The 21,694-nt window shown below is 26.2% G+C and overlaps 1 non-coding gene across 1 annotated transcript; it reads left to right on the forward strand.

Annotated features, from left to right (window-relative positions):
* Positions 1–21,389: 21,389 nt before the first annotated feature.
* Trnai-uau (transfer RNA isoleucine (anticodon UAU)) lies at positions 21,390–21,479 on the forward strand. Its single transcript is given in 2 exon segments — positions 21,390–21,427; positions 21,444–21,479. It is a non-coding gene; the product is annotated as a tRNA-Ile (tRNA).
* The last annotated feature ends 215 nt before the right edge of the window (positions 21,480–21,694 follow it).

A 21,694-nucleotide genomic window follows, 5' to 3' on the forward strand; every position in this document is an offset into this window, starting at 1 on the left:
AAAAATAATAAAATATGAACCTGAAACACAAACAAATCTGAAAGTGAATTGTTATTAATTGATACGTAATGTGTTTGTGTTCGTCATGTTTTAATGTTTCAAAATATGGAACTAAAAACTATTTTAATTTATATTTGTTTTTAGCTTTCTAATAAATTTTTCAAAATTTTTGTTATTTGTTAATAACATTCAAAAATAAACTAGTTACAATTGTACTAGAACGACCAATATGATATTCAATAGAAAATAGTAAGTAAATTTGTCCTGGAAAATGACGTTATGCTGTATCCAAATGGTGTGCGACTCGATAACCGGAAGGTTTTTCGTGCACCACGTCCTAAGATCAAATATTTTTAGCGCATTTTTAGTTTTTTAATAAACAATACTAAAAATAAAATTGTATAAATATGTTTTATTTTTTTAGTTCTTCAAACGTGTAAACTGTTAAGTTTAATTAAAAAGTGTTATATTACTCAATATTTTTTTTACAAAATTATAATGATGTTTCCTACAGATAAATAAATCTTATTTCAGAAATTCTTCGAATGTTTTCTTTTGTAAGCTCAAACCTTCAAACATTAGACATCAAAATAGGTCCTCTGCAAATTTTAAAATTTTGTTAGTAGTTTGATAGATAATAATCAAAAAAAAATTTTCATATCAACTAAATAATAGTCGTGAATTTAATTGAATTATAAAAGAAAAACATAAATTATTGTTTTGTTAATTTTTCAAATGTTGCTATTTTTTATATATATAAATTGTTAAGTTTTTTTTTTGTCAGACCTGCTATACTTACGTAAAAAATATATTTGTATCTTATTTTCTATTGGCTATTGCATACTAACCTAATACAATAAAAATTATACATTATATACTTTAAGGTATAGTGTATGTAGTGTATGATATATAACATTATTATAAAACTAAAAAGGAAGAAACTAAAGGACTTTAGTAAATACCGTAATAGGTGTATTTTACGTTTTTAGTTTATAATAAAGTATACTAAAAAAATAAAATTTAATAACAGTTTAAAAACTAAGTAGTAATTGCACTAAAATTATCTATTTGTATAAAAAATACTTTTTGTTTTCGTTAATTCGGTTTAGGTTTTAGGTGTTGTGCTAATAAAAAATAACTTCTAGATATATATTAAATTTGTTTTATGTTCTTTACCTCCACCTAAGATTGACTTTTAGCAAAACAAATTGTTTGCATTTGTATTATACTTCATAAACAAGTAGCTTATAATTATCAGAAACAAAAATAATTTATAAGCCATGTTTCGAAAAATAATTAGTTTACTAAAAAATCTGTGTTTGGAGATAATGCAGATTTATCAGTTTTATTGAATTTATTAAACAATTTTTTTTTGATATATACCATAATACACTAAATATAGAAAGTCTAAGAGCTGAAGAATATGCAGTATGGTATTTAATATAAATAAAAAACTTTGTTTATCGTCAGATTTGCAGAAAATTCTGAAAAGAGTCATAATGTATCACTTTTTTATGGGCTACAGTACCACTCATACCTTGTAGTAATGGTATTCACAAGCTAGACACTTTTTTAACTTAAAGATGATGTATAAAACAGTAGTATATAGACATTAGTGTAGAACTTTAAATGAAGCTAGTGCGTGTGGAATAACGCTCGTAGTGTGTATTCAATAATTAGAATACCTTAAATCTTAAACTTTATAAATAATCATTGCTTATTATATACTAAAATAGTTAAAAACGTTGTCTTCAACAAATGCAAGTGGGAGCATAAGTTTTAGATCCGCTAAGCTTTGCAAAGATATAATTATAAAGACTCTGCTTTTAAAAAAATAAAAAAATTGTGGAATTTGGTGCTAAATCCTAGCTATTACACGTATTTAAAGGACAAGTTTACCTTTATTATTTACTGTATGCAAAATTTAAAAGTATTATTTTTAGTTGTACAGTTTTAGAATACCGACATAAATTTTTACGCTTAAAAGAATCATCGATGTCTGGGTTGTGAATTAAGTTGTAAAAATAAAACCAATAATAGTTTTTAGAATACGAAATAACAACATATTTTAGTAAGTAACCATAAGTAATTAAGCTTTTACGAAGTCAATTAAAGTTATTTTTATTAAAAACTATTTGTCTTTAACACTTTTAAATAAAAGAAAATTAATACTGTATTTAAAATTTCGTTTAAATATATTTTGTAACAAAAGTATCAACATCTAGTAATTATTAATTAGTTTTAAGGTATGTAACTTTTTAGTGTTAGTCGGTTTTGTTTAGTTTTATTTACAATTAAAACTGCTCTTTTTGATATGTCTACTAATAAAATGACTAGTAAACTTAATGATCAGTCTGATTTGATTATGTCCTGAGTCAGCAAAAAAAACAAATTTCATGTTATTTCTAATTTAAGTTATTGAAACTTTATTTTTGATTAGTTTTAATATGTTTTAGTAAGCTAGGTTAGGGATAAAGGTATAAATAAAAATAAATGAATAAGCTTTAAAAAAAATTGCTGACTCAACAAATATGCAAATCAGACTGGTCTTTAAATATACTTTTCTAATAAAATACCAATTAGAAACTAAAAAATCAAAACGAGGTCACCTTAATCCTATACAAATGCGTAAACTTTAACTATCAAGCATACAAGTTAAAAAAAAGTTTTTTAAGACCAAATTATATTTTGGTATTCTAACGGTGTGATACCAATCATTGATACCCGCCTTTTTTAAGTTCAATAAAAAATTATTAATTGTTGTTTTATTACTGTTTTTAAAAACTAGTACAAACAAGTATAAAGGCTTGTTTTTATAAGTACACAAATATATTTAATGTTAAAAGTTTTAAATTTGGTATGTTTTTTGTAAAAGTTGTCTATAAAAGTCGAAGTTTAGTACAGAACAATATATGATTTTAGAATTTTTTCAGGTCTTACACTAAAATTTTAAATTACTTTTGTTTTTAATACTATAAAATGATATAAGTAATCAAAAATTAACAATCAAAAAACATTTTAGAAATGCTAATACACATTTGTGAAGAAGTTAATCAATATTTTATAAAGTCCATAAAGTGTTTAAAATATTTTAGTGATTGACTTTCTTACTAGCTATCATTTAGTTTACTAATTATATGTCTAATTTTTTGGTTTTAATTATTGAAATAAAATTGACCCACATAGTTTTCATTTGTATTAATTATTTAAACCTATAGCTATACAAGGTGCTATTTTTTCTTTTTAACTAAAAAAAAACTTATAAATGACTCATTTAATTTTTATTTTATTAACTGATAAATAATAATTACTGCACTAATATTAGGAACCAAAACTTTAGATAAGCGTTTTTTTAATTAAAAGCTTTGTGGTATGTTGTTTTCATGTAATTGAACAATGAGCTACTAAGTTTAATTAAATCTTTTTAAAGTTATAATTTAGCTAAATCCAAAGACTATAAAAGAATTTTAAATAAATATTATTCAGTTTTGATTTTTATTGGATTTTCAAACTAGCTAGTCTAAATGTAATGCGTGAGTACGAAATAGTTGAACTCAAAGAGGACGATTGGAATTACAAGCTGCTACTCCAGTCTACTGAAGGAACCTGCAGAAGTGATGTCTTCTATAAAAGCATCGAGTTCGAAGTTGCCTGCATCAGCAGAGTCCAGTTGCGATCAAACATTGAAACAACTTCTGATCCGGTCGACCCGTACCTGATGATGTTTCATGGTACGCACAATGAAAAATAAAAAATATACTGGAACATGGTTTTAGTATTCCTGCCAAGGCAAGCCACGGAAGAAGGTTCGGAGAAGCCGTGTACCTCAATCCAAGCAGCGCTTACGCTTTAAGGTTCTGCATCAGTTACGAAATGACACAAGATTTTAAAATTAAACCAGACGGCATACACAAAGTGAAAATACTGGTGTGCACAATAGCAGTTCGATTAACAAACATGTTAACATACGACCTAAAGGACAGGAAAAAGAACAAAAGAGATAAAACCAAAGAGGAGGGATCAAGTTTTAAACGCTTCAAGGAGATCGAAATTTTAAATACGATAGCATAGGTAGACTCATAAACGTCGGACCAATTGAAGATCGAGGTCTTAAGGCCAGTACTTATAAAGTCAACCAAGCTTCCAAGGGTAAAGTCGACCAATACTGCGTTTTCAACCCGATAGATTAAGGGTGGGCAATGTACGGCCCGCGGGCCGGATCCGGCCCGCAGAGTGAAAATGACCGGCCCAGACTGTTTTTCAAACTGTAATGGGATCCGGCCCGCAAATGAAAATGACCGGCCCGCAAGCGAATTTACAGGCCCACAAAAGGTCAATATTACAAGACTTTTATAAAACTTTGTATCATATTTTTACAAAACAAAACTGTAAGAATTTGACTACAAAAACATGTTAAAAAATTACTTTATAAATTAATATGTACTAATAAATACTCTACTTTGTCCTAATATTTTGATTTTTTCTAACTTAGTTGGAATATACTTTTGTAAAAATAACCCAAGCAAAGTGTTTTTTTTGTTAAGTACGATATTTTACATACGTATCTTTGTCAATTCTATTTATAGACATTATTTAAACATCTGACATGTCTCAATCTACATCTTAAGTCAGACTTGAGAAAGTTTTTGAATTTGAACTTTTAAAAAAGTAATCAACTGTATCCACAAAATAAGATTCCGACCGAAACCAAAAATTTTACTTAAATTAGAGTCCGACCGGATCCGTATCTAAAAAGTCATTATTCTGCTGGATCCGGATACTGGATCCGGTAAGTAACTAGTTCGAAATGCTCCGGCCCGCAAAAGACTAAATTTTTCCGAATCCAGCCCCTTGATTGAAAAACGTTGCCCACCCCTACGATAGGTGTTGTGCCCAGCTATGTTATAGAGTATGAAGTGTCTTGGAGGCCGAATGAAAATTTATAAATTACAAACTTGTTCAGTAACTGTTAACATCTTGTTTAAAGTTTAAGCTACAAAAAAATAGTTTTGAAGTGTTAACAATATTTAGCTCCAACCTTCTAAAAACGTAAACGTATTTGTTCATGATTCTTACTTCTACATATCGAAGTTTACAGCCTAGATGTGTTAACACAAATAGTATCTTATAGTTACTTTATACTGCTAACGGAACTTTCTTTACCAATCCGCTAAAATGACAAATTAAGTGGTCTATATCAGCAGAATGGATTCGCGATCAAGCATCAAGTAACTTTTGATCCAACCAACCCGAATCTGATTTTATTTCACGGTAAGTCGATTGAAGAAGTGTTAGAAGATGACTTTCGAGTTCCGGAAGCCCATAAACACGGAAGAAGGTTCAAAAAACCAGTGTACACCTATGATTTGAAATTCCGCTTTTCTGGCAGTTTAGTAGACTATATTAAATCAGTCCTAAGTGGCCAGTGCAGAGTAGAAATGTTAGTGTGTACGATTGCAGTTTCATCTGAAAACATTTTAATGTATGACGGAAACAAGAACAGAAAAGGATTTAAAGGCTTTGAAGGATACTGCGTTTAAAACCCGAAAGATGTTGTGCAATGTTATGTGATAAAGTAAGAAGTGTCTTGGACGCAGTGTAAAGTTGTTGCAGCAGAAGATAAAGACCTACTTCTGAATAAGCGGCAAGATTTATCGAATATTTGTCCCCATAACCGACGACTCTACTTTAAATAACCCTGTCTACTTATGTACTAATTTATTTCACAACACTCACATTACAATCACATACACTGGCAAATTTAATAATTCATGTTTTTAAGCTGTATAAATTATTGACCAATTTGTTAAATTTATTATGACGTAACATTTCTGCACAACTCAATTTAATTTTCATTTTAAAAACTTGCCTATTTTTAGAGCTTTTTGAGGTTAGTGCCTACTTTTATTAAATTTGTATTTTTTGTAGACAATTTTATAATTTTATGTTTTTATCCCAAACTTTGTTTTTAAACCATAAAGTTCATTTATAGTTACTACCTACATAAACACTATACATAATTATACATGCTTTTTCTGCTTTTTTTCTAATGTGTGTTAATATTTTATAGACTCCGTAGATCTGTTCTTAAATTTATTTGAGAGCAGTGAAACGCCGTTAGTTGAAATAAAGTTTTAGCACAAGAACATCTGTGGTATATATATATACTAGTTTATATTAATATTATAAGTAAAGTTATTGCTTTTCTTCCGTTTTTTATTTTATAACTTTTTACTGAAAAATTTGAGTTTAACTTGTTGGTTTAAATGTATAAAATATCAAAAATACTGTGTATTTTATATATCCCAATAAAGCTGAAGTTCTCATAGCAAAATATTTCTATTAAAGTTATTAAAGTAACTTGAATTGGCTATAAACTAATATATTTCTTAAGTTAATTATAAAACAAAAGTTAGAAAAGTAAATTTTAGCATATCTCCTGTAGAGTTAACAACTTAAACTAACAACTTGTGCTATTTAACAGCAGCATACATCCGTTTATTTCAGTTATACGGTTGTGAAAAATTTTAGAAGGACTGTAAACATGATATAAAAAAAAACTTCTGTCATGAATATTGTCTAGCTATGTACTTAAACAATTTTCTTAGTTTAACACGCAAAAAGCAACTGTTATTTTATTTTGCCTATAAGCTCATAGTTAATGTTTAAAAATCAAGTTGTGATGAGTAATCCTCTAAATAGTCACTAAAGTTGCTAAATAAAAGCTCGAATGACGTTGAGAAATTAAAATGTAAATACTAACGTTTAAAATAAGTAAAACTAACCAAAATGAATTGAACATCTGCTTGATAAAACATAAGTTAAATAAAATATAATTATTTAAGTATACAACTTTTATTCCACAAGACGTTGAAAGGTATTCGTGATGTGCGACTCTATAACCGAAAGGTTCTTTGTGCACCAGGCCCTACGAACAAATACTTTGAGCCCTTTTTATTATAACTTTAAGTTATTTAATTTTAAACTTGACTGTTTATTCAATAACTTAAATAGCTTTACTTAACAAACTTGTTTTGTTTGGTATTCTATAACTTAACAGTTTTACTCTTGTTTTAGTTATATTCAATTTAAACCCTATCCTTAAACTCTTATTTTATACCATAAGTCATTCTTACTTTTCATAACTTTCCCTTTAGTCTAAATCTCTGTATTTATTGTTACAATATTGTTTAATCTAAGTATTCTAAATTTTAAATTTTTATTAACAATAAAAAAAAACGCTCAAATAGTTGGTCCTAATCGTCCTATACCTGGTGTACGACAAAACTTTTTTGGTTATCAAGTCGTACATGAGTTAGATACAATTTAGCGTCTTATCTAAGACAACGATGAAACTTTTTTATTTTCTAAACGTAACTATTTCAAATTTTTAGTCCTTAAAAGGGAATTGATAAGATTAAAATTTATAATTAATCTTATTTCTGTCCTGTAACTTCTTAATTCAAGTTTTTTTTGGCTGCTTTAAATTTTTATTGCATTACAATCTTTTGTACGGTTGAATAAAGTGAGGAAAACAAAAAGAAAAAGTATGTTTTGCGTTAGATAACTGTTTTTAAAAAAAAATACTAAAGTTATATATTGAATAAAAAAAAAGCTTTAACAAAAATAAAACATATTTTTATAAAATTAACTACCGAAAGCATGTAATGTAATATAAAACTAAAGAAAATATTAAGGAAATAAAGTTATAAAATACACTGTGAAAATATGTGGCTCTTCATAATTACAGAAAAAATGTTACTACAACGTAGTAGTTTTTTTAGGTTTCCAAAGTGAATAAATTAAATACTTGTAAATTAGAAAAATGATTGTATTCTTACTCAGAATTTCTGAGGTTTAAAACATGATATTTAAGGTAAGTCTTAAATATGGATCAATTTTTTTTCAAATATAAGCAGTTGTTCTTTTAATATTTTACTCTTTTGGAAATTAAAAAAAATGTTCGGCTAGATTAGGGGTGGGCAACGTTTTTCAATCAACAGGCCTGATCCGGGAAAATTTAGTCTTTTGCGGGCCGGAGCTTTTCGAATTAGTGATTTACCGGATCCAGTATCCGGATCAAGCCGAATAATGACTTTTTAGATTCGAATCCGTCTGAAAACTAATTTTAAGTCGAGATACAGATCCGGTCGAATTCTAATGTAAATAAAAGTTTCGGATCCGGCCGGAATATAAATTTATGCATACAGATTATCCCTTTTTTAAATCATCAAATTCAAAAAACTTAAGATGTTGATTGAGACATGTCGGATGTTTAAATAATGTCTATAAATAGAATTGACATCATAATTGACAAAGGTTCGTATGTAAAATATCGTACTAAAAAAAACACTTTGCTTGGGGTAATTTTAAAAAAATATTCCTACTAAGTTAGAACAACACAAAATATTAGGACAAAATGGTGTATTTATAAGTACACAATTTATAAAGTAATTTCTTAGCATGTTGTTGAAGTCAAACTCTTATAGTTTTGTTTTGTAAAAGTATGATACAAAGTTTTGGAAAATTTTGTAATATTGACCCTTTGCGGGCATATAAATTTGCTTGCGGGCCGGTTATTTTCATTTGCGGGCCGGATCCGGCTCGCGGGCCGTACGTTGCCCACCCTAAGCTAGATGTTGTTAACTTATGTAGGGTAAACGTAAATAACGAGCTTAAACTACTAAGGCATAAATTTACGCAGACTGCCATAATTTTGTTAAGTTATTTTAAAATCCAGTTTATGTTGTCTCACCCTAACCACTAAGTCATAATAAAATAATCGTGAAATCAACACGGCAGTTTAATCACAACTTAGTTATACCACATTGTAAGTTTTTAGTTTAAAAAAATTTAACTTCTTTTTATTCATTACGTTCAAGTTTTCATTACTAAAAAGTAATTCGCAGGCTGAAAAAAACTTTCTTGAAGTGCCTTTTGTTGCCCGACCCACCCTTAAACCAGCTCTATCTGGTAAAGATGTTCAAAACTTGATATGCAGTTCTAGTATCATACTACAAAATTTATTTGTCAACACTTTTGTTGACATACTAATAGTAATAAATTGTTTACACACCTTACACACCAAGTTAATTCATAAACATGTATATTGTGAAAAACTTTGTCTCTTAACTTTTCTTTAAGTGATTTTATATAAAATGTATGTTGAACACTTTTTTCACTTTAAATAATTTATTTATTATTGGATAGAGCCAAGTTTGATTAAATTTTAAACTTGAATTTTAGACTTAATGACTAAAGTATTATATACAAAGAAAAAAATTAGAAGTTAACATTACAAGCAAGGTGTCTAAGACCACTTGATATTGTTCAATAACCATGAAGTTTCACAACTTCATTTTATTATTCATATTTCAATTATTGATTTTAGAAACTGTCTACATCAAAGCTGCAAGTAAGTTTTAGAAACAATTTTTTTAACTGTAAATAAATTGTTATTCTTTAAATAAATATACAAAATAATCTTAATATTTTATAATATTATCAAACAACTGGGATTGTTACTAACGTACATGGTGCCCATTTTACCTAGAAACCTAGAATTTTGAACAAACTTATATATACAAAGTAATAAGGTTTAAATCAGTGGAGAAAAAAACTTATATTTTAAATAAAAGTTAGTATATTGTTCAGAATTTATTTATTAAAAAACATATTTGAAGTAGCAATACAGTATTTATTGAATACTTTTAAACTATGAAAAACATACTTTCAACTTATTTAAGTTTTCTACTAAAAAGAGACAAAAAAATTCTACTTGAAAATACCTGGATAAAAATCAGAAAATCTTAAAGAAATTTTAATAAAACCAGAGGATTATTTGATCAAATAAAACTGCAGATAGTCCTTGACAAGACTGGTGGCCTTGATTACTGAAAGGTTCTTTTTGCACCAGGTCCTAGGACCAAATATTTTGAGTGTCTTTTGTCTTTTTTGTCGTCAATAAACTATTTATATTATCTAGTATACTAATGCCTAGCAACTCTTACAAAATTATTTATTTTTAGTATTTGTTTAAGAGTTTTATGTTAAAAAAATTAGTTTTTATTATTCTTGATGCTAAAATACTTACAAACTAATAATAGTATTTAATTATGCAAAAAAAAAAAAAAATCATTTGCAACATTAAAAAAAAAGAGTTCAGTGAGTCTGCATTTATAAAAAAAAAAGATAAAAACTTTAAAACTTATTTTAATTGTAACTAGGTATTTAGATTATTTATGTTGTACAGGCTTGAAATAATCTTAAGAAAACGTTTAAAAAAAATAAAAATAATTTGCTTTCGTTATCTCAAGTTTAAATTTATAGTAAAAAGGGACAAGAAAAATTGTATTATGAAATCCCTTGGATTTAATACATTGGATAAATTGTAAAAAATACTGTAATACCTGAATTTTTTTTCAAAAAACTAGTGGTGTTCCCAGTATATATTTTCTATGAATAAATTCAACATACGTATTTATTTTACAAATTATAAGTTTAATGTTTTATTTTATCATTAAACTTTTGTGTTCTTTTTAATAAATAAAGTTTTTATGCCTATGTGAACAATAATATTATCAATATTTATAAAACAATTGACAATTATATTTTTCATTAAGGGCATAGATTGTTTTTTTTACTTGTTGATTTTATTTTAAAGATCTTAAAATTATCTAACAGTTATTTTTTACCTTTTCTTATAATAAAAAATAGTTTTTGACATATAAGGGGACAAAGTCAAAGAGTTCAAATAGATCCTTATGGAAAGGCAAAGTTAAAATGACAGAAAAGACTATTTCATTAAAAGTCTATCTTTCCAGTCTACAGTTTTTAAGCAATCTTTCTGAAACTTTCTCAGTTTAATCATAACTTAATATTAAACAAACCTATTGAAGAAATTTTTTTAATTTTGAGTAAAAAAAATATTTTTTCCTAAAAAACTATATTAAATTGAAACTAAACATTTAGATTTTTTGTGTTTTTAAAATTGTCACAATAAGATTATTTCTGATAATGCAAGGAACATTTCCTAAATATATGTCCTTGACAAGACGTTAAAAGATATCTGAGGTGTTGACTCGATAAGCACCAACAGGTTTTTTTGTACACCAGGTCGTTGGACCAAATATTATCAGCAATTTTAATTTTTTTTATTCAATAAACATTATGAGGTCAATAGGTTAAAAAATTAAGAAGAATATAAGTTTTTAACAAATCTTTAAAAATTCTGAGAAAATTTGCCTTGAAAGTTATTGATTTCATACAGTTGTGTCAGATTTTTTTGCTTGACTGTTAATATCTCAAAAGTTAATTGATTTTTTTGTTCTACAAAAAGTATCTTATAGTATATACTTTAAGCTTTTAAATATGAGCAAATGTAAATTAAAAAGAAAAAAGGCTTACCTATGCCCTTAACAATATATCTAATTTTATTAAAATATTTTCAAAATAAAACCAAGTATTATAGTAGCAAAAAATCATAATAGTGTAATCTGCTAAGTTCTTGTGCATGATTTTTAATAAGATAGTGATAAAAATAATTCAATATTTCAGTCAGCTTTCTTCCTGACAACTCTTCACCACTTGACCAAACATTTTCCCCTGGTGCATCTGTAGAAGTTAGAGGAAGTTTTATTTTTGACTCTGACGATGATGATCTTTATGTTTATCTTAACAACTATCCCAGTTATTCATCTAGACCTGCACATCCACAAGTTTGTTGATTTAAAAGTTTTAGTATTAGGTATTTGTTTTTTGTTTGTTTGAACTAAATATACAAAATAGTTTTAAACAGCTGTCTATGTGTTTGCACACGTTGTCAGTAAAATACAATTTAAAGCATATTTATTGTAAAAAATGTTTTTATTTGATTGTTAAAGATAAATACATGTTTGACCATGCATTTTGAATTGGTATGAGACTTTACTTTTAGACTTTTGTTTTTTACTGGAATATGACTGTATTTTTAGTAATAATACTAATAAAAGTATCATAGATTAGTAAAATCATAAAGTACTTAACTTTATTTTTCAAGGTATTTGTTATAAATTTATTACAAAACTTTGTTTTTAAATGTTGTTTTATAAGTTTAGTCAGCTAGAATTTTAAATTATTGTAGATCACTACATGTTGAAAAAAACCTTCAATTAGTTTTCGATCTATAAAAAGTTGGCAGCCTCATATAAGTTAAGAACTTTCTAAAAAAAACTTGCTCTCAGGCTGCACTGTATAAAAAAAGTCTTTTGAGAGCTGCAGTTTTTCAAAAAGTTATAGAAATCAATATACAAGTGTTACACTAAACAAAAAACGATACAAAATAAGTGATAATAAAGCAGTAGTGATTATTATTTTAAAAGTATATAGGTTGATATCACAAAAAAAAAAGCTAAAAAGTACCTTGTGGGCTGCACTTTTTTGTTTTGGGCACTGCATTTAACCTGTGGACCGTAGTTTGCATACCCTGATTTATAAATATAATCTAATTAAAAATTATTGTGGTGCCAAAGTTTAAAATACAAAATCATGGTATTTGATATTAAAAAAAAAACCAAAGAGTATCCAATAGATTTGAAAAAAATTTATGGAATATCCTGAAAAAGTGAATAATTATTTTCATAAACTTTGAATGTTCCTGAATTTTTGATTTTCACAATAAAAAGTTGTATAGTAATATTCAACTTCTTCTAAATGTTAATGTATTAAAAGTACTAATTAAGGCCGTATGGGTATTTTTTTTATTTGGTATTTTAGGTTTTAATCCTTTCTTCGAGACACTTTTAAAACTTTTCAAAATTTTGACAAGTATCAACAATTTAAATTTGTTAGTTTATTAATGTATAAAATGTTTTATATGTTTCAGACATAAATATAACACATTTTTTCATTTAATATCTATTTTCTAAAGTTTATAATACATTTTATATAAGTTATAGCAGTTTAATACTGATATTTTTGTTTAGGTTCAGATTTTTTTAGTTTCTTAAGTATATTTTATTTGTTGCAAAAAATATTTTGTTTTATTAGCTTATTTTAATTTTTAATTTTCTTTTTATTATTTTAAAATACAGTGGTGAGCGTTTTGAAATTATCAAGAAAATTTTCTGCACATAAGTTTCTAGCACAACAAAATAAAAGAAATATTTCATTTAATTTAAAACTGTTTATAAAATAGTCAATGAAAAAAATTCACCATACAATGTCCAAAATTCACCATATAAATACTCAACTTTTACAAATATACCTATTGCCTATACTCCAAAAATTAAATTAAACTTTTATAATCTGTAACAGTTACTTATATTTTACACTTTTAGCTTTTTTTATAACAGCTAATGAAGTAATTTTTGCAAAAAAGATAAATACATGGTAAAAAAAACTTTTATTTGAAAGAAAAAAAAATGTTTTAATTCTTAATTAATTTTGTCAGAAACTTTTTTATTTTTGTTAAAAATGAACAACTTTCGAAGAGCTAAGATCTAAATAGTTATTATTCTGTTTTTAATTTCCATGTATAACCGTAACCTGTTATAGTAATAGTACATGAAATGTTTCTGAAAAATAAAATCTGATGTTATGTAAAACAAATTAAGATTAGTTGTCATTAATATATAAGCAGCTGATGTAGTATACTAATCTGTTGAATATTTTTCATTTAAGTGTTTTTATAATAAGTTACTAGTGAGATGGTTTTTATTAGATACAAAAGAAGATTCGAAATTAACTTAAAGATGCAACTAGGTCATAAAACAATCTTATGACATAGATTTGTAGATCTTAAAAAAACAACTAATTTAGGTTGCAATTGAATAAAATTCATGTAAAACAACAATACTAAGTTGTTTATATGATTGAAAACTATAAAAACCACTATTTGTCTTACTTTTAAAACTAAAACTTAAATTGTACCTTGAAGATCATGGAACAAAATTAGAAATTCCGAGAGAAATTCAAAACTCTGAATAAAATCAGAAAACTTATAACAAATTAAAAACAAAATTTAACCCCTGTTAAAAGAAATATTATTATTATGCAACTTGTCTTGTATAACTATTTATAGAATGCATGGGGATACAGATGTGGTATTAAGTTTGATGAATTGTACAACTGCGACTACATTAATCCTAGTTATTCAGACCCTTTTCCACCGCTTCATTTTAAATTGAAGTCTCTGTTAGTTAAATTTTTGTTTTTGAAACTAACTCACCATTTACAAAGGATAGAATAATTTGATTGTATTACATGTTCTCTTTTAGAATTATTTACAAACCTAGTTATTTTTAAAACTGTAGCACATAAATTTCTAATTCTTTTTTAAGGATTTCGTTAAATCATTACTTAAAGCAATTGTTAGCTTATGAAATGTCTGTAGAACATTTATCATTTATATAATTTTTATACTTTATAAAAATTTATAGTGTTACTTTAGTTTTATCTTTGATTATTAACCAAAACTTATAGATTAGTATAAAATATCTAACTGCCAAAACAAAATGTAGAAGAAAATATTGCTTGTAAAAATAGTTGATTCTTTCTTATATCTTATATAAAATTAGTTTTAAATTTCTATGTCACTATTAGTAACTTCAACCTACATAATATCAATACACACTATATAAAAAAAGTTTATAATTAGTGTTTAGATAAACAATTTTATTTAAAATTAACTTCAAAAGTATAATTATGTCTTATTTTTTTTACTTTTGTTAAATAATATTTATCTTGGTTTATAAATAGAAGTTTACTTTTCTTATTTGAACTAAGTTTGTGAAAAAACTGCTAGAAATTGAGCCACTAACTTGAGTATCCATTAAAATCTGTATTTGATTGTAAACATTACATTTATTATTTAGCAAGTCTTGCATTTTCTACTAGCCTGTATGAAATTATTACAATAAGATATAAACTATATTTAACAAAAATAAAAGTTATTCGAAATAAAGCATGTGATTAAATGTTATCTTACAGTAAAAGTCAAAGAGTTGTCAGTGGGACTCCTGTAGACTTTGGGATTACTGTTGAAAACATTGAGTTTACTGAAAGTGATACAATAGTCGAGTTTGTTCATGACGGTAAAACTGCCGGTCACCACGATGATCCTCAAGTTTTGGCCAAATTTGTTCTCAAAGTTAAATGTAATTTTAAATAATTTCATATAACTTTTTTAATTATTTCTTTTAATTTAAAGCAATCTACAATTTGTAATAATATTTTAAAATCTAATAATCTTCATCTTGAATAGATTTTTCTTTAAATCTGTTTTAACTAAATGCTATAAAAAATACTTTGTTTTAAATGAAAACATTAGCGTGTCCCCAAGAGGAGTGCATGGGAGTTGAGGTGGCAAACTCGCACGATCCCTGTGGTGTTGAATGCACCCGCTCCTTTCACTGCACCACCGACCACTTGTACGGGAGGAACATCAAAGTGGAAGAAAAATGCCTTTCGAATGCAACCTGGGCGATGAAACCATGCGAATATATTTGCCCTAAAAGTTTGTAGGTTTTTATTTGAAATAAAATAATTAGATAAATTATTAAAGTAGGTCAATATTGTTTTTATAATAGTAAGTAAAGTTTTAAATACCATACCTTAATTGAATTTTTATGTCAACTGTGTTTATTTTATTTTATTTGACAAAAATTAGTAGACTGTATCATATAGTCTGTCTTTTAAAATGTCATATGCCATAATTGTGACTAGCATTAACTTTTGATTTTATTTAGACTTGTACTTAAATAGTAGAAATATTAAAGTTTTTAACAATATACTTAGAAACTTAGAAAAATATTATAAATAAGTTTACGTTGTTGAATCACACACTTCACAAGTGTGTGATTCACAAGTGTGTTTTTAACAATATACTTAGAAACTTAGAAGATTATTATAAATCAGTTTACGTTGTTGAATCACACACTTCACAAGTGTTGAACATTGTAGAAGGTTATGAAGCTGTTTTAACATCAAGAATAAGGTTCGAAAGTATTCCTGATTGGTTTTATGTCGTTTGGACTGTTTCAAAAGGATCTGAGGTTGCTCTATATTTAGAAAATATTTAGAAATTATTTTAATAAAGTATTAATATTAACTTAAAAAATATTTGAAAAATACTTTTCACTATAAATGTCTGTTTTTTACGGTTATTAGGGCTCGATGAAATTTAACAAAAAATTAAATACTAACTTATATAACAACCTAATATTCTCTTTAAAAAAGTTGACTACTTTTACAAGCAAATAGTTTAAAATTTTGTAGCTCACTTTTATTTTTATTTAATATTATAAAGTATTTATTCTTTATTTAACACCATATAGGGTTCAAGATAATTTTAGTTTAACCATTATTTGCAAGCTTAAAGTATGAATTATAAACAGGGTTCCTACGCGTCTGGCTAAATAAGTTTTGGTAGTTTTGTCAAAATGTCATTTTTTGTCATTTAAATTGAAACTACTGATTTTCAAAAATAAATTTAAAACTCAGTTTATTTTTAAGTGAATTATAAAATTGTGATTTTTTAATGTGAACATTTGTTTTTTGTAACAAATATTCAATTTATTAAAAATAGCAAAATGTTAGGTTTTAACAAGACAAATGCTTTAAATTTTCTGATATTCTACAAGAATCAAGTTTTTAAACCATATAAAAAAAGCTCTTAATGAAAAAAAAAACATTATCAAATCTATAGTGGAGGCTTCTAAAAGTTCGCTTTGTGTTTAGAATACATCTACTTAAAACTTAAAGTTGCTCTATATAAAGTTAATTTAAAAGTTCGAGATTGTTAGACCTAGTACTCTTTAGAGTAAAATGTAAATTAGGCTGTATAAATTATATGATAGTTAAAGTTCGACAACTCAAATACTTATGATTATTTCAAGGGGCCATAATAATAAATGTATATAAAAATTATAAATATTGGAAAAATGTACCAAAAGTCCTGTTTTTTATGTATTACTTTAAACTATTAGGCTTTGTCGTTTTAATTGATTTCTAAGCCCAACTTGGTGCGAAAATTTCAGTCTAAAATTGCAAAATTTCTCGTGCGAACGCTGTATAAATCATTTTTGTAGAATATAAAGTTAAAAGTTAATTTTGGAACATAGTCTTTTTTTGTAAATGTTTCCTGATACAAGCGGATAAAGTTTAGAGAATTTTTTAAGTAGATTATAAATAATATCAACCGACTAAATGTAAAAATTTAAAAAAAATGATAAAGTATGAGATACAGATACATTTTTGTGGTGTACTCTTTTTCTCGTCTACTTAATTAGCGCTATCCATTAGGAACCCATGGAAGTCATCCCTGGTCCCTTCTATCTCAAAACAAATTTAAATTTTGAAATAAAAGTGTTTGATAGCTGAAATACAACTCTTCATAATAAGATCAACTCGAAAAAAAACAACGTTTTTATTGTGCCTACCACTTTAGTAATATTTTGTAATTAATTTATTCTTAGCGTGTCATTTTATTTATTAAGTAGAAAAAGTAAATGAATTTTTAGTCTAAGATAACTACTACTTTTATTAATTCTTGTTTAAGTTGTGCTTTGACTACAGGACTCGGAAATCTTCTATTCATGTAAAAATTTAGCTTGTATACCAAGCTCAAATAAGGCATTCAATGGAAGAGTCTCAAATAAGTTTGTTGTTTTTTAATTTATCAAGTTTTATTTTTTTAAATAAAATTGAATCATATAGTTAAGGTACGAAAAACCTTATCAGCAATTTATACCAATTAGAATGTTAATACTATGTACTCTGAATTTTGTCAAGTAAAACTAAGCATATTTTTTGAATATTGTTACTTCGTACTGCATTTAAAAACAAGAAATTAGCTGTAAGCAAAATAATCAATAATTTTTTGAGCATCAAATAAAAATATTCGTAAAAATAAGTAAGTGTTATCTATAAGTGCATTTATTCTTCATTTTAAAGCAAAATGTTTTTGTTAGCTTTTTATGCAAATGTTTTTAAAATTCAATATTAGTGTAGTAATAAATACTTAATGAGGTAAGTAAAAGAACTTTAAAATGTAAGCAAAAAATACACACACTTTTTAGATTAAAAGAAGTTCAAAAAGTCAATATTTTTTTGATCATTTATGGCAACTATTGATAAGAAAACATTTCACTCAACTTATTTTATTTTATTATGCTTAATTCTAGTCATGATTTCTTAAAAAATTAAAATATCTTCTTTTGCAGAAGTGTAGTAAAATTTAGCAAGGAAATGTTTATTGACTTCACTACTGTTGTTTACAACATCCAAGCAGACGATGATGAAACAAGCATCACGTTTTCATTGGTTGATAAACTTGACAATCATATCGAAGTGTACCAGTCAACTATAAATGTTCAATGTTCGTATTGTTGTTTTAATGACCTAACAGCTATAATATATTTAATCTGTTTATTTTGATATGATTGAATTAAAGTCGGTTGTCAACAGACGTGTTATTGTAAATAGTTTTGTTTTTATTCTTAATAAAGAACATACATATTAAAGTTTTTGTATTAGTACAATGCTTTCTTTCTGCAACACTTCAAACAACATTTAAATCAATGCTAAGTTTGTCATCAGCTTGCAACGTTGAAGAAGTCGCCTGCGATGGCGAAGGTGTTATTCAAAGTTTCGCGAATCACCAACCTGTTTGCGGGAAGGGCTGCCTGACAACGAACGTTTGTGATGAGCAGAATTATTTTTCCAGACAGCAAGTAGTTTCGCGATGTCTTAACAACTCAAAATGGTCTGTACTGGAATGCCCGCTCTGTGGAAAATGTGAGAATTCGTTGAAAACAATTTTTTCCCAATTTTTTTCGTTTGAATCAATACACTAGTTGAAGTATAATTCTTTTTTATAGTAAATTTAGACTATTGATTCAGCAGATACATCTAGCCATTGTTTTATTAAAATTGCAGCAAAAAAAATTATCTTTACTTTTTAACATTACTTATTTAATTATTTGAGTTTTGACTTGAAAAATACGAAATGTTTTTTTAAGCTTAAGTGAATTAGATAACTGTTTTTTAAAAACTATAAATGAAACTACTGCCAGTGTACAAACTTGATGAGAAGATTTCAAGTGCAACAGATTTTATCAGAACATTTGGAGCCGATGCCAACTTCACATTTGCATTTCGCTTTTCACAGTTTCCGCAAATTGGAATGTACGCCTCCATTAAGATTGAATACAAACTAGTCAGTAATTTATTTAAAACACCCAATATATTTGTAGTCAAATGAAGGTTTATATACAAATCGTAGTTATAGTAGGTTAAGAGTAAAGTTATGTACTAAAGTCTTATTATTAAATTCTGGAAATATAAATTTAAGATTAATTAATGTATGTTTTAGTGTGGTTTGTGTCGGATCTGATATTGATTGCTTAAAGTTTTATCGATTATTTTCTGTTTGTTTTTAGATTTACACCTCTTTTAGTTTATATATTTCTTTAAACAAAACATTATAAAACTAAGATTATCATTACTACAGGGTTACCAAAAATCCTAGAATTTTAAACTATTTTTTCATGTAACATTTTTACATCATAAAAATAAACAATTTTAAAGTTGTTTTTCAGTATCTTTTCAATTTTGTTTTACTATTTAAGACAGTTTAATTTTATACTGAAAATGGACCGAACATTTGTTTTTTACAAACCTGGAAAAAATTTACTAAAAATCTTTAGCAATCCTGTTACTTATAAGTGTTTTGTAATCTGGACTTGTAAAATATGTGTTTAGTATTGTAATTAAGTACTTTTTATAAGTAACATTTTACATGTTGATTATACGTTTTTACAGGTTTCTTGATTTAATTTTCTTAATCTTTGTTTTTCAATATTATGCTATTTTAAAATGACATGAGTAATTTATTAAAAGTTTTACTGTTTCTAACTTGCACATAAATATTTAATATTATTACTGATTTAAACAATGAATAGAACTTACTACTATAAATATTTTGCACAATATGTGTGAGCTAACTATTTGAATTTTTCAACTTGAAAACAACTTGTCTGAAGAAAGCAAATTTTAGCTTATAACCGATAAACATTTATAAGCGTGTTCACAATTTAATACTCGTAAACAGTGACTTTACAAATTGATTATTTCAATCAAATTTTATTTTTAAAGAGTACGTATCAAATTTTTAGCATATTTTTTATAAATTACGTCGGTCTGCAAAACACGTTTTCTAGTAAATCTAGCCCGTTGCTTCTAAAAGCCTACCCTTTGTTTTTATCAAGTATTACCAGTTTTAGCAATATTTTATCATCTTATTTTCCACTTAAACCAGGGTTACTTACTAGTTATTACACGAACTTACTAAGATCGCCAAAAACAGTTTGCTATATCACCCCCTTGGGAAACCTTTACATAAACTCTGTATTCTCCACTTATATTTGCCAGTGTATTTGTTAGCTTGCTTAGAGAACACTTATGTAAATTAAATGAAAACATACATATTTATAATCCTATAAAAGATTTTTACAATATTAAAAAATATAAAAAATAAGCACTATTTTTGAGTTCAAACCACACAGTATTTTTTTATAAATGTATTGTATTATCCCGTTACAGGGATGTTAAAGGGGGGTAATAGGGATTAGTATAGTATATTAATACAACAATCAAAACAACACTTATATTTTATTTACATAAATTAAACAACACAAAGATACAATTACATCACTCTATACGAGAACTAAAGTTAAACACACATGAAAACATTAGTTCTTAAATCTAACGTGTTTAAAATGCATCTTAACTTAAAGCACACTAATAACTGCCGAATGCTCTGCCGAAACTGCTACTGCGAGTAAATGCAAGTAAAATTCCGTTTTATAAGCACTGAATCAAATGTAACTCCTAACAATAAAAAATGTTTTTGATTTTTCAATACTGGAAGCACGTCACGAAATCTGCGTAAAACAGTTTACAACATCCAATTTAAAATAAGAAAATGAAATGTTAATATCATTACAGTATCAGTTATAAAAAAAAACCGGTCTCAAAGTGAAATAATATAAAATTTGTAACTTTTACCCAAAAGTTAGAATCATTAATACTAAATATTTTTTTGTATTGTTTATAAGTCTAAAATAACTTTTTAAAATATTTTTCCGACTAAAACTTTAACTAGTACAAAATTACTGAAATAAAAATGTAATAAAAATAAATAGCAGTTTATAAATGAATTTTTATAAGTAGCATTTAAAAATAAAAAATAAATAAAATTAATCTAGAACATGTTTAGTTAAGTTCAGTATAATATTTGTATTTACTAGCGCACTAGTAATAGTAAGAAATAAACTTTATGTTTGCAAGTAAATTTTACTGCTGATAGTTTGTAGTATGTTTATATATTAAATTTGACAAATATCTGACGAGCTCCCGTGGCGCAATCGGTTAGCGCGCCGTACTTATATGATAGTATCGGAGAAATGCGGAGGTTGTGAGTTCGAGCCTCACCGGGAGCACCTTTTTTAGTTATTAGATTAAGTTCTTGATATCTTTATTTCTTTGTAAATTAACCAATTAGTACAGTAAAAAAGAATTATTTTTAAAATATTAATTATTAATAATGTTTGCTAATGAATCATATAAACGAAATTGATTTGTTAACACTCATATTTATATTTTATATTAAAAACGTTAGGTAATGAAACTGATTTAATCCTTAAAAACTAATAAG

This window comes from Thalia democratica, chromosome 3 (genome assembly GCF_965202585.1).
Source record: "Thalia democratica chromosome 3, ktThaDemo2.hap1.1, whole genome shotgun sequence".
NCBI classification, from domain to species: Eukaryota; Metazoa; Chordata; class Thaliacea; order Salpida; family Salpidae; genus Thalia; species Thalia democratica.